The sequence below is a fragment of the Drosophila albomicans genome, chromosome 2R (assembly GCF_009650485.2).
Source record: "Drosophila albomicans strain 15112-1751.03 chromosome 2R, ASM965048v2, whole genome shotgun sequence".
NCBI lineage: Eukaryota > Metazoa > Arthropoda > Insecta > Diptera > Drosophilidae > Drosophila > Drosophila albomicans.
Genome location: NC_047631.2, coordinates 6,074,063 through 6,089,096, shown reverse-complemented (window position 1 = coordinate 6,089,096; position 15,034 = coordinate 6,074,063). Strand labels below are relative to the sequence as shown.

The 15,034-nt window shown below is 35.4% G+C and overlaps 1 protein-coding gene across 1 annotated transcript in view; it reads right to left on the bottom strand.

Annotated features, from left to right (window-relative positions):
- Nucleotides 1-15,034, bottom strand: part of LOC117573997 (serine/arginine repetitive matrix protein 1) — a 38,496-nt gene that overhangs the window by 22,084 nt on the left and 1,378 nt on the right.

Here is a 15,034-nt window from a genome sequence, read left to right as displayed (position 1 = left end):
TCACTCAATTCAAAATGGATTGACTCTAACAATACAATAACTTATTTTAAGTGTTACGACCAAATTTATGCACAGATCATTGGAATTTGTTATTGACCATAACAATTTTAATGACAGACACATTCAATGCAGCCTGTAAATTGTGCTGGTCTCTCTAGTTAAAGCTGCATGAAATGCTCAATTTATCCAACCACGGACTGCACACAATTTATCGACCACAAGGACACGAATGTGATTGGTAAATCTAGTGCAAATTTTTCATAGCATACTCCTAGTTGTTGGCGTCAGCTTACTTTACGCCATGATCCCTTAACTAACACTGTATTACATGTGTTAGATAACCAAACTGAAACCGCAAACAAACAGTATCCTATACAGTATGTACTTCCATATATAGAATTCGTGTGCGTGTTTAATCTACCTAAAGGGACCTTTCAAGTTTTATGTGAACAAGGGACACCACCTCCAATCCCCTCGAAGAATATCGCTTAGCCAACTGGCTGCGGACATCGTATTGCTTTTTGTGTGTTTGCGAAGTGCAGGAAAAGTAAAGCACAAACAAGCGCATGAAATTTCATTGTCCAATGTGTTTTTCATTCAAAATGGACGGCACAAGAGTTTGCGAAATTTATTGACTATTATACTATATAAGTAATGCTAAAATAAAACAACGTTGTAACATTTTTGCTGAGCGAAAAATTCTATTACCGAAATTATTAATTGAACAAATCATTTTAGTCGTACTCATTTCATTTAAAGAATAATTTCAGTTTTTGCTTATTATGTATTTGCTACTAAAGCGCTGTTCCCAAATGCGCGAAATCGTGTTTTTTTCCGCGTAGCGCAGTTCCACATGCGAAAAAAAAGACAACCTATTATTATGATCTCATATCGGAGAGTGAAGAGAAACATCAAGATGGATAATTAAAAAATAATTGAAAGAAAGGCGTCTGAGGAATTTTCTCATGAAGAGCAATAACATTAATTAATATTGTAAAGTTGCAAAACTATTTATGAAAATTAAAATAAAAAAATATTACAACCAAGTTGCAATAATATGTGCTTGGGATATTATCGGCATAGAAATAGACAATGAATGTGATTTAATTGAATTTTGGTGGATTCTTTTCCACTTTCATAATAAAACGACATTTACATAAAAACATATATTATTATATGTCACATAAAGAAAGCGCTCTGCAAGTTCCAGAAACTAATCGTACGTCCCACGTAGTGGCTAAAGTTTTTCTTTTTAGTTTACGATGCATTTTGTCATTTGACACCATTTTGTCTGGTGCAGACAGCGTCATGTGCATGTACGAATACAGGTAGCATAGGTAGTTGCTTTTATGGTTTCTGCTGGCACAAACCAAAAACCGAAAACCAAACCAAACACAAACATCTGGTGAGACCCCGTTAGGGGATAGCTGCCGGCCTGTCTGCCATATACCAGTACTGTCTGCCCCTACTGCTATGCGTGCTGCTCTGGGCCGCTGCGGTTTAGTTTGCTCGATTGCTCAACTAACCGCGCGATACAACCAGAGTTTGTATAGACGAGGCCTGCACCAGCAATTAATTTACTCAGTCCGGCCCCAGACAGGCATCCAGCCAGTTAGAATGAAATGCTGACTATTTCCTTTTTTTCTCTTTTGGGTACTCGTTGCCTAAATTTAAATGACCCTGTTTTAAGGTGACAGCACCGAGCCACGCCCAAGGCATGACTCTGACTTTGACTCTTACTCTTACCCTGACGCAGATTGAGCTGTAACTGAGTCCAGGGCTAGCTGCTGTGGCTATGAAACGCCATCTAATAAATTGCCACATTGGTCTCGAGGTTGCCTCTTAATGAGGCTACCGGCGACCCTCTGTACCAGATGCACATTAGCCGCTTGGTGGCCACGTTGTGGCTGGCCTGTGGGGCTAACTATATTTAATTAAATAATGTTGCTCATTTGCATGGCCGCTTTCTACGCTGTTTCTGGAAGTCTTATTAAAAATATAAGCACTTTGTTTCTGGTTAACAAAGGAAATATAAAGCTGGTATGGGTCAAATTAAATAAAATGCAACTACATTTTTTGAAGTATATACAGGACAAACATTAATAGTTTTCATTAAAAATTATTAAATTAAAAAAGGCATTTTCAGCAGAAGAGTATACGAGTTTCAGAGTCGGAATTTCCAATTAAATGTTGCAAAAAAAAATCTCATTTGGCTGAGCTCATAAATATGGATTAAATTGCAGGTCAGATGTAGAATGAACCGTTGTCGACTTAATTACTTACAGAATTAAATTAGCTGTAATCAAATCAAATTGCCGCAGAAGAAAAACTGATTGTCATTTTTTATTGGTGTATTTATAGATGATTTAAAATTATTATGCTTTGAAACGAAATCGATAGATATTAAAATAAACAGTTAGTTGATGACGAGTTGAAATTACGCAACTTTCAGTTGTTAAAGAAATGTGTACACATATAGTATATAAATCTGACTGCAAATGGAAACTCATTTGTGTGTGACCGCAAATCGGAGGACATTAAACTTTTAAGACGCTTTTATTGCACATGAGCTCGACTCCGTCGTGCCTTGCAGACCCTCAAGTTGACAGCGCACATCCTGTTCTATTCAATTTGTATCCTTTTGCCAACTGAAATGTGGTAGCCTGGCTTTGATTTGATGGCTTAGTGTTGACATTGCCGTTGACGCCTGATTTATTGAAAATCCCAATAGCAAGCCGACTGTCGGTTGACTTTACCGCAAGTGCCAATGGGGCGTATGCATAATATCCTGAATTCCCGACTTCATTCACGTGCAGCAACAACGCTTGAACAAAATTCCACTTTAAGCACACGTGCTCCTGTGCTTTCCCCTCTTTATTTACATATATCAGTTTTGTCTTCCCATCCATGCAACGTTTAATGCCTTTCACGATTTGCATGTAAAGTGCACACACACACACACACACACACACAGACTGCAGACTACGGGATCTGAAAGTTCGGAGAACTCGCGCTGCGAAAATGAAATTTCACAGACATGTAAATAATGTTCTTTTATGTTAACAGAGTTTTTTGCAAGCTATTGAAATATGTTCTTTTTGTTCCAGTCATTTCACACATTTCCCGCAAGTCTGTTTAGATATGTCACATGTCGTTGACTCTCTATTCATATTGGTTAATATGCGCATTCATTTGAAATGTGTACCTAAAAAACTGCATTAATTGTATACTTCATTTAAGAAACTTGGATTTAAATTTAATTTAATAATATCTAAATTCAATTTGCGTTGCTAATTTATTTTGTATCATTGATTTATGTAAATATAAAAATTATGTTGTATATAGTATTAGCATAAACATCATTCACATTGCAAGATGGCGTAAGAAATAAGTTGCAGAATTAAAAGGCATTTAAGTTATTAGATGTTCACGTTCATGTTGTAAAGTTTGTAACATCAGTTTTTCGACATGGAGACAAACAAGACTTTCAGAAACTTCTCTTTAACACACACAGAAATGCAACACTTCCTCGGCAATTCCTGTTCCAGACAAACCAGCAAAGTTTTGCCTAGAACGCAACCAAGCCATAAACATTCTTTGTGCACATTTTAACGCAAAATTAAACTCAAATTATGCTGTACATAAAGAAAATAAAACAAGTGGAATCGCTCTTCACGTTCGAATTAAATGACGACGATACGATTCCTTTTAGTCACCTTTTTATTATTATAATATTTCAAATACATACTAAAAATAAAATAAGTTTTATATTAATTATATTCCAAATATATAATATGACATACAAATCATATCATAGCCGTGTAATTTTTTAATAGAGGGTATCTCAAACAGTTTGCACTTAATTACATTTTCCTGTCCGATTCCCCTTCGAGAAATTTTAAATGTCTGCCTGTCTAGCTGTCTTTGTCATTGCCTGCAGCTTGTCTCACAATGCAATATCTGCTATGTGCACAGTACATGTTTATGTCTTGCTTTTAAGTGTCTTTCAACATAATGGACATACGTATCTATGGCATGCACATTAAAGTGCTTTAAAATGTGCTAGAAATCCACGCAATTATCATGAAATGTGATATTCTTGCGTTGAGACCTTCAAAACTATGTAGTTTCTTTAGCAAACTGTTGGCGCATTTTATACTTTTATTGCCGCTTGAGTGAATGCGCATGTACATACGTGTGAATGAGTGAGTGTGTGAGTCACTAGCAAAATGGATGAATGAGTGTATGTGTACTCATAGTGACAATGCTGACAATGCGATCGATGGCACGCGCTATGCTAAGGGTATCCAAAGTGGTTCTGGCTTAAGTGCATACACATTAATTTAATACATAGCTAACAAACCCAAATGCTCGGATTATGCCAACCAATTTTCTGTTTATGATAACTAGTATAATATTTGAACTATGAATTTTGTTAGCTTTCAGTGGAAACATAGAAGTAAGCTCTGGCTTTAAAGCAAAATACTTATCGTCTTTGACAGACAGACAATATAAATTAGATTTACGCATAACTTTTCTCACTATGTCTATAGAAGGCAATCCACCTTGTTTTATTATAAATATCTACTATTAGTGACCAGTAAAACGACATTTATCAATCAACACAAGACAAGAGAGTTATGTGCTGATGTGATTGAATCGGCATTTTATACCGATCGCAAAAAAATAATGTTTGTTTAATGTTTGTCCAGGCACAATGCCTCATAATATTTTATGATATCCCGTCGAGCTCCATGTACCAATTGTCGGGTGTGATAATAAAATAGATTTAAACAACAGAATGATGACAAAAAAACTATTTCGTAATTTGAACATTCAGGTGAGACGACTGCGACTATTTAATATTGTTATTTTTGAAACCTAGTCGGCAATCCAAAGCTAAAAATTATCTAGGAACCTGCTGTTCAGCCCCCCAAGCAAAGCTTAAAGATTTATAATCAAATTAGTTTTAATTTTTGAAATATAGTTCGCAATTGAATTTTATTTTGCAGTTCAGAACAAAAGTTCTAAAGCAAAACAAGTCAGAAAGCTACAGTCGAGTGTACTCGACTGTGAGATACCCGCTACCCATTTTGAATAAAAGAAATATATTTTTACAGTATTTTTCGCAAAATATATCGAATATACTGCAAAAATACTAAAAATATACTAAATGGTATATTTGGTATATCGATATAGTATATCGATAGGCACAATATACCAGATTGTCGGCCAAAGCAACTAAGACCCCCAGTAAGTAGGCGTTTTTGCCCATACAAAAGAATTTCTTTAATAACTTCGACAATTTTTATCTGATCGCAACCAAATTTTCACGAATCATAAATACTATAGTAATTAATGTATATACCAAATTGCAACTCTAGCTTTAAAATTACGCTTGTTACTCGATTTTTTTGATTTGCGGAAGTGGGCGTGGCAAAAATTTGAAACAAACTTGATCTGCGTGCAAACATAACAAATGCTGTCGAAAAAATTATAGCTCTATCTCTTATAGTCTCTGAGATCCAGTGTTTCACACGGACAGACGGACAGACACACAGACGGACATGGCTAGATCATCTCGGCTGTGGACGCTGATCAAGAATATATATACTTTATAGGGTCGGAGATGCCTCCTTCTACCTGTTACATACATTTCCTGCCGGCACAAAGATATAATACCCTTCTACCCTATGGGTAGCGGGTATAAACACAAATTTCTTTCTAATTAATATTTGAACACGAGAACAACTTTATCTTCAAATCCAAGACTCGAGTGCGTTTCTAGATCGTGTTTATCACACTGATGCACTCATAATTAGTATTAGATCTTAATTTGTAAAAAGATAGATTTTTGATAAAATTAGGAAAAAACGCTTCTTATTCTTATGCTTCATTTCCATAGCCACCACATATTTTCACATTTAAACAAGGCTGTTTAGCTGCTTCCACAGCAAAAAAATGTGCAACTATAAGTTTCGAATCGCTCTAATGTAAAACAGGTCCTCAGAACCAAACTAAATTATAAAATTACTAAATTATAAAAATACAAAATGATACAAATTCTCAAGCAGTTGAATAAAAGTTATAAAAATCGGTAGAGCAATTTGCACAGAATTGCATTTTGTATTGTGGCGAGATGCATTTGGATTTCACCCCGTCATACATCGCGTGACTTGAAAAATATTCCGAAGAATGTTGGCCGATATTCTCATATTCTGATACATGCGAAAATATTTTGTTTTTTTTTTCTTAAGTGATTTTACATGGGAAAAATATAACATTTGAAATACAATATATAGAAATATTTGGGAAAAAACGAGTTTTTTGTGCTGATTGCTTTTTTGTGCTTATTGTAAAGGAATGAACATTTTAGGTGCCACCGTTTAGAATGTATTTTAATAACGAGTCACTCTCCAGGACAGAGACTTTTATATACGGATGGGTAACTCTTTTTTTTACTTGCAAAAAATTTCAAATTCGTCCGAAAAAAACAAAAAAATGTACGAAAATATATATTTTATCGTAAAAGACAAAAATTTCCTGAAATCTTAGCTCTTAATAAAGTGCTAATCCAAAACTCTTTTTCAAATTATTTCAGTTTATGTAATTTTCACTGTAAATTCACGGAACAATTTTGGCTAGAGAATTGCTAATACAACTGGAGCAATCACTGACGTAAGCTGCGTGAAGGAAAAATAACTTTAAATGACGTCAACAATTTGAAAGGACTCAACCAGCATCCGCAACATGTTTAGTCATCTTTGTTTCTCCTTGCCAATATGCCTTTTACATAATAGTAACAAAATATCTATAAACACTAGCTAATGTTCACTACACATTAAGATTATGGATCCAAGGAAAAGTTTCCATTACAACATTATTGTGAAACTAAAGCTCCCATTTTTTGTTCATACTTGGCAACTTTTTTGGCCAAGTTTCGTGACTTTGCCATAGTCAAGCAATATCAAAATGTGAGTAATGAAGCCAAAAATACGCATATGCTTGGCATTTGTGCTAAAGCTCTTTTGATTAATGACATCCACTAAAAGTTGCGAAAAATACAAAAGAAATTAGCATCTGTATAATCTTTCTCTTGCATTCGTGAAATATTTAATTCTACTTCTCGGACAATCAAAATGAATTACAATAAAAAAAAACTTAAGCACTCAATTAATAATGGACACAAACTTAATGGACTCACCATGATTTGAGATAAATAAAAAAATGGTTCTTTATTATTTAGATCAAAATGTAATATTTACCGATTATTTTCTGACATACAATTATAAACTTAAAGGTTTTATATAGGTTTTAATTACTTTTAAATAAAATTTCCAAATTTAGTAGACTCTTAGACAACTTAGTAGAAGACTACTAAGAAATCCTTGTACTAAACTATCGAGTGTTTATGCTAGCTTTGAGTTATATAATCGGCCACCAAAATCAAGTTGAACTAAGTTCTGAACTCATCCCCCAATGCCAGCAATTGAAAACTGTAGATGAATGCCATTAGGACAATGCAGCATCAAATGGCACTGCAGAATACTAAATAAATATATATACGTTGACAACAAGTACACAAATCGTTATATGCTCGTATTCTTCTATTGTGTGCGCTTCTATCTCTTTTATATCTATTTCCATTCCGTTGCATTGTATCAAATTGCCAAGTAACGAACTGCATTATAATGTTGTGCATTATGCTTAGGTGTGTATGTGTATGTATTTATATTGCAGTTGCAGTTGCAGTTACCAGCTTAACAATTTCTTGTGCAAAACTGTTAGCAAATGCTGCATTGTCTGCGACAATACCAAAAGTTTTATGAAATTATAGCCGAAAGAGCAATGACAACTAATGACATTGGGACAAACTCGAGGAATCGAGCTTAAAGTATAAATTTCAATCTAAGCATCCATTAAAATATTCCCATACTTTGTCTACAATAATTCCAAATCCGTCTGTAAATGATTTTTAAACTGATACTATTATTGCAGTAATTTATTTGATATTTTCCCGGTCTGACAGAATGCCAAGTTATTGCTAGCAATTCGTGAAAATACATACATAATAAAATAAATAAAATATTGTGGCCTGAATGTACACATATTTTTTGTATATGTATTGCTTTGAATTCTGAAAATTCGCATCGCCTCCTCGATGTTTTATTTTTGCCTTCAATATGTTTTATTTTCTGCCATGTGCCAATGGCACTTCGCGCATTTGGCAAGAAAATACTGCTGCGAATATTACGTATACGCAAATAAGGTCATATGAAAGCTGCTCGCTGCAACAAGCCAGGCAATGCCAAACCTCGCTCAACATCCTGCTCAGCCTTGCCAACTAATCCGGCCACTGCTTCATATGCCACTTAAATATTTTACGCTCTTCTATTGTTAAGTAAAAGTTTTCTTTTTTTTGCTGCTACTCGTATTTTTACATTTCAAACGCACTAGAAATGCACACTTGCAGCAGAACAAAGTTATATAATTTTCCATTCAACACACACATTCGTATATATACGAGTACCATACATAAATCTAATGCCATAGAAAGTAGTAGAAACAAAGTGCAAAAAGTTACAAATGCTTGGCTTGAGTCGGTACTCCATACTCAGAGCACTGAGCGTTTAACATTTCATTCAGAAGTTGCCTTTGTCTATAAATGCCATGGCGTACAGGTGGACGCAGATAGAGTGTGGATTTTCCTTAACGCATTGTCTGAGTGCAGAGATTTACTTTAAAAGTAGTGGTTAAGTCTTGTTTATCTAAATGAAATGCACAAGATTTTTGTGAAAGTATAGTGCACGTGATGTCTTTGGCATTTGGAGTGTCAATTCGAGTTGTGTTGATGTTGAAAACATTATTTATTTATACTGAGAATGGCAGAGCACTAATCAAATTGTACAAGCTTTGCTCTCTTTAATTGATTGAAATTGCACTTGAGTATCTTTGAAAGCAACCTCTACGATCTAAAATTATTTCCACAGACCATTTCGGGCCACAACTCGTGCTGCACACAAATGTTGCCAACCCCAAAAATATGCCATGAAATTACTATCAACGATGACAGCAGCAAGCAAGAAAGCAAGCAGACAGCCAAGTTGGTCTTCAGCCAACACGGATAACTGCGACAAATGCAGCCATGAGAGAGTCAGACAGAGACAGAGAGAGAGAGAAAAAACTACCCAGAATCATGCAGCTGGCAGAGCACCTGCCCTCTAATCCATTCACTTACGTGCGGAAATTATTATAATTGCATTAGTTCACAGGCAGAAAATTGAAATTGAAATACGTTAGACGAGGCCGACAGGCTGTCACAGGATGTTGCCGCATGCTGACGGATGCCTCGACCAGATTGAGTTGACGTGTGGACCCCAGCATATGGGAAGTTATTCACTCTGAGCGACTATTTTACAAAGATGGCAATTTAATTATAACTTTTCATATTTTATGTTAAATTCGTTCAACGGAAATGAGCAGCAAATGAGTTGTAGTTGACATTGAGCGTCTTTAAATGGAAAAATTACAGAAATCTTTAATGGAATGAGTATAATGCAGTTACAGTTGTATCGCCTGACATTGATGCATTTGAAGGTGGGTGTGTCTTGGTGTGTTTTTGTAAAGTTTCGACAGGCCTTTCGTGTGGCAGAGCGCAAAGCTCGCTGGAAATTCGTGTAGGTTTTAATGACTGGCGCAAAAATCAATAAAGCAATTGGCTTTGATTAACACGCCAACTGCAAGTCAAACAGTTAAACACACGCCAATTTATCATTTGACAGATTTCTCCTCGATAGTATTGAATGCAACTCTGGCTGACCCAAAGTCAAGTCTAAAGTACCACATTACGCATACTACTATAAATAAAACTATTGAAAAATAATTGTATTGTTGGATTTAAAATTATGTTATTGTTATGGTTTATATTCCACACATTTTTCGTAAAAAGCCCAATCTCTAATAATCTTTCTCCAGTTTGTCAACTGGCACAAAATAATAAAAATGTTTTAGCACTAAATGTCATCGTAAAAGCGAACCCGTTAAGGGAGTATTAAAGAAAATGTCAAAGAAAAAACTAATAAAAAGTATATCGTATTCAACGTAAAAATGCACTTCAGCTCGACTAATGCAGGAAAAATCAACAAACGGCAAATATTTGTATAATATAGGGTATAGTTTTATATGCCTTGTGCATGCGATTGCCTGAATTGTGTTGGAAATATGCAAATATTAAAATCACAAAATGCAAACCATTTGGACTTAAAGCTTACAATCGTCTTTGTGGATCTGTTTTTTAATAAATTTTAAATTGCTCATAGAATAAATCGTCTGAATTAGAGGTGGGCGCGGGCCTGTATTTTAAGGCCCGGGCCCGCACGAAAACAAACTCTTTTTTGAGAGGCCCGGCCCGGCCGAACACGAAACTTTTTCACTAAGGCCCGGCCCGGCCCGGCCCGGCACGAAACTTATTTACACATATAAGGAAATTCAAAAGACATGTAATTTATATATACATATATATATTTATTATGGTATTTATATTGAATATTGTTATGTATTTAATGAAAAACAAATTAATTCATATTTTTATTTAAAAATAAAATTTTTTCTACATTTTTGCTTTTAGCCTAGTGCGTTTTTCATTTAAACCATGGCCCACAGATTTGATAATTTCACAATAGGCCGCCAATTTTTAATTAGTGGTGTGCAAACAAGTAAAATATTGTATAACCAAATCAATAGTAGCATCGATAAGCAATTAAAATGCGATAAATGGCGGTTCTAATTCGATCAAATCAAAATTGTTTCAGGCCTACTTCGGGCTTTTACGGGCCTATTTCGGGTTTTTACGGGCCGGGCCTTTTTTCTAAGGCCCGGGCCCGCACGAAGCCCGTACGAATCTTAATTATAAGGCCCGGGCCCGCCCGAACCCGCTCCGGGCCTGTGTAAGCCCGCGGGCCACGAAAAAAAGCCCGGCCCGTGCCCACCTCTAGTCTGAATATCAGTCTTTTGGGTATAAACACATTGTTATTTTATTATCCTCACCAGATCTGCAAAACCTTCTTTTATTTATTATTCATATCATTAAGAGTGTTCAAATTGTTTCTCAACAACAAACTCGCAGCTGTCATGTGGCAACGTCAAAGCAATCAGCAAAAGAATGTAAAAAGTAAAAAATGTTACCCTGTCACGACGCGACGTGAGCAAAAAATGCAAATTACACAATTTTGATTACTGCCAAAACATGTCTGCGCATATTTATTCCCCAATTAGGGAAACTCTGACGAGCTGCCATTAAAGCTTAAAGAGTTTAATATAAATATTGCATAAAAATGCATAAAAAAATAAATAATGAAAAGAAGAAAGCTGTGTGAGATATCCGCTACCCGCTTTTAATAAAACCATTTTCTAAAAATATACCGAATTAATATTCCGAAAAATACTAAAAATATACTGATGGTTATATTTGGCATTTGGATATAGTACTACATTCAAAATAAACCATAAAGTACTGAATATACTAGATTATTAGGCAAAGCAACTAAAACCCAATTTAAGAAGCGGTTTTTTGCCATACAACATTAGAAAAACTTCAACAATTTTTAACTGATCCCAACCAAATTTTTCAGGAACTATAAATGTAACTACAAATACTGTAGTTATTATTATATAATATGTAACAAAAATCGTGACGCAATCTCTCTGAATTTAAGTGTATTATTCGAAGATTAAAGCTGTTTTAAAGACTATCAAAAAAAATCCTTCTCAAAATGCTTTTTTTTTCGTTTTGATTTCTATATATTTTATATAGATTTTAATTTTAAATATACAATATAAGAAATAACTTTATCTCGATTCAATCAATAGAAAAAAAACACTACAATGGTGTTAAGTTCTAATATCACATCGCTACTCTAAATACTTAATATTCATAACTTGGTAAGTGTATCTCAATGTTGAACACCCCAAGAGTATAACAAGGAACAAGTATCTGCAGAAACAGCTGACCCCACAAATAATTAGAAAAGTTTCATAGATTGGATCCAACACTGCCCTTAAATTGAGTAAACTTCCCATTTTCTCTTTTGTTTGTGGCCGATGCTGTGGGGATTCCCCTCTTGGTGCTTTCATTTCTAGAGATTAGAGAAATGCAGAGAGAAAATGTGCAAATTGCTGTGGTCGTTGGGAGTGCAAACTGTTCGCTTGACGCGCTTTGAATGCACATTGCCATCAGGCATAAGAAATCAACGATACAAAGTTCAAAACTGAGTTGCCAATTGAAATGTAAAGATTTCCATTAGGTATCCATAATTGAATTCTTTTCGACAGTGTGCATTGGAGTACAAATCTTTCGAAAAGGTAAATACTAATCGCAATTCGCATCACAGAGCATTTGAAATATCTATAAGAAACCACATTTTCTTGTCAAGACTCATTGCCATAGTTAAGGAGTAAATTGTAGAAGAAATTTCATTACATCAATACACATATATGAAAAATTCCAAGATGGCGAAAGAGTCTCAAAATAAAACACGTAAGAAAGCTACAGTCGAGTGAGATACCCATTTTGAATAAAAGCAAAATATTGCGGTATTCATTTTCAAATATTCCAAATTAGTACAAAGTCTATAGTTAGTATTGTATGTACCAAAAATCGCAAATCTAGCTTTAAGACTACGCCTGTTATTCGATTTTGGTAATTTTTCCGGGTCGGGAAGTGGGCTGAGAAAAAATTTGGAACAAATTTTATCTTTTATAGTCTCTAAGATCTGAGATGAATGCCAAAAATTCAGACTTTCAAATTTGCAATGAAATTTAATTTTCTATAATAAAAGACGAGCATATACTACTATAAGATTTATCGTTTTCATAGATGAAAAAGATAATTCATTTTCAACTTCACATCAGAAAGTTTGACAATCATTGAATTTGGCAACATTATTTAAGAGAAAACAAATAAAAACCATAATAAAAAAATGGAATTCTCCACAACAACAAATTTTGAATACTGGTTTGTTTATCTATTATCTATGTACATAATCTATGCAGTGAACATTTTATATTTACTGTTATATAAATATATCGTCTTGCTATGGGCTTATCTGGGAATGTCCATATTAAAATAAAGATAAACAGCAAAAATTTTATCCGAGGGTCAAATTACATTTCAGTAAGTTTAACAGCATTTTAAATTGATTGTTTGCTTATAACTGAACTACTTATTAAAGTGAAGAGAACTGAACTTCTTATTAAAGAAAGAAGGTATCAAATTAACTTTCCAAAAAATATTAAATCTCGAGTAAGTGCAGCTCAGAACGGCAAAGAGACTTTCAAAATGAATATTCAAAGAAACTTCTAAGCATATGTAAATGTTTTGAAGTAACAATGTTGCTGACAGATTCCATCGAAATTCCTTAAGAGATTGCAGTTCCTTAAGTAAATGTGATATTGCTGGCCTCAAAGCTATTCGAGTGATAGGCCGCAGGACAATGGCAACTGTTCGTTTGGCCGCAACATGCATATTGATGATATGGGCTGATAGGGCACACAGTACAGGACAAAGGACACGTGCTATTACAATAACAACAAGTGTGTCTGTGCGTCCCTGTCTTTGTGTATGTGAGTGTGTGTGTGTGGGGTAAGTTTACATTAGATAAGTGCAACAATGGAATGCATTACTGCTAGGCGTCGCCAGCTGACTACGCTTCTTAGTCTAAGGAGTGACTAAGAGCCAGAATGTGAGCCGAATCGATAAGACGTTGGCATGCGATACAGCAAGCGTCAACTAGCTAGGAGCATGCCGCACTGCCACTGGCTGTAGCTGTAGCTCTGGCAGTGGCGACGCTTAGCCGGCAGCGCCCAGGAAAGCAAAGTCCGTTGTTGTTATTCTTGGCATCGCTGCTGTTATTGTTGTTGTTATTAAAGTAACGGTGGAGGTAAAGGTGGCGCAATAAAAGTTTGACTGCGCTGCGCTGATGTAATACCGCAAGACAATTTGCCTTTGCACGTCATATGGCCGCAAAAGAGAGAGAGACTGAGAGCAACAACAGCAAACGAAGCTACAATGACAAAGTGAGTACTATTAAAAGCCGGCAGACAACACGAACTCTCCCATCGCTCTCTTTAGCTCTCTCTCTCTCTGTCTGTCTCTCTCGGTTCGTGCTTTGCCCATGCGCACGCTCTCTTCCAACAGCTGTGCCAGGAAACGACAAAAAGCATTGCATACTTTTCAGTGCGGCTCTACTCGCACTTAGCCTTAGCTTAAATTTGATGAATCAGCTGTTCTGCAAAGTACTTCACTTCCCCCACCCCCTCAACAACACCTCCACGCGTTCCACAACTGGAAAGCCAGGCAGCAGGCGATTTCTGTGTTTCGTGCTCGAATTTAATTCGTTGCCTGTCGTCGCGGCGCCGGGTGCCAAAGTCTAAGTCGCTCCCCGGCCGGCTGACGCTGCTAGAGGGGCCGGGAGCTCCTTTAGGCCACATATATGGCATATTGATTATTTTTTAGCACTGGCTTCTTTCTGTCTGTCCCATTGCTGACGCGACTAGTGTCGAGCGTAATGTACTTTAATTTATTCTATGCCAGCAGATTTGTTTTTTTATTTTTCTGACTTCATTCTTACGCTTTTTCTCTTGTTGTTTTGGGTGTGTGTCATGATAGCATTGCATGTTTGCGAAACTAAAACTCCCTTTTATGACGCTCCAAGGATTGTAGTTGAAGACAGGCAACAAAAAATATATATAATGGTGGAAATATATTTAAACTTTTGCTGACTGATTTTCAGTCAGAGGAAATAAATGAAATTTACTTTTTTACTCATTTCATTATGTTTACCATGAAGCATAATTTCAGCGGATTAAAATGAGTTATTTATCGCAGTTTATTCATAAATAATGCTCACACTTAAAGTGAAATAATATTAGAATAATCCCGATATAAACACCCCAGCAATAAACATCTGTTATGCGCGTTTACAATCGAAATTACCATATAATTGATATTATTTACAATATTTCCCACAAATTGTTG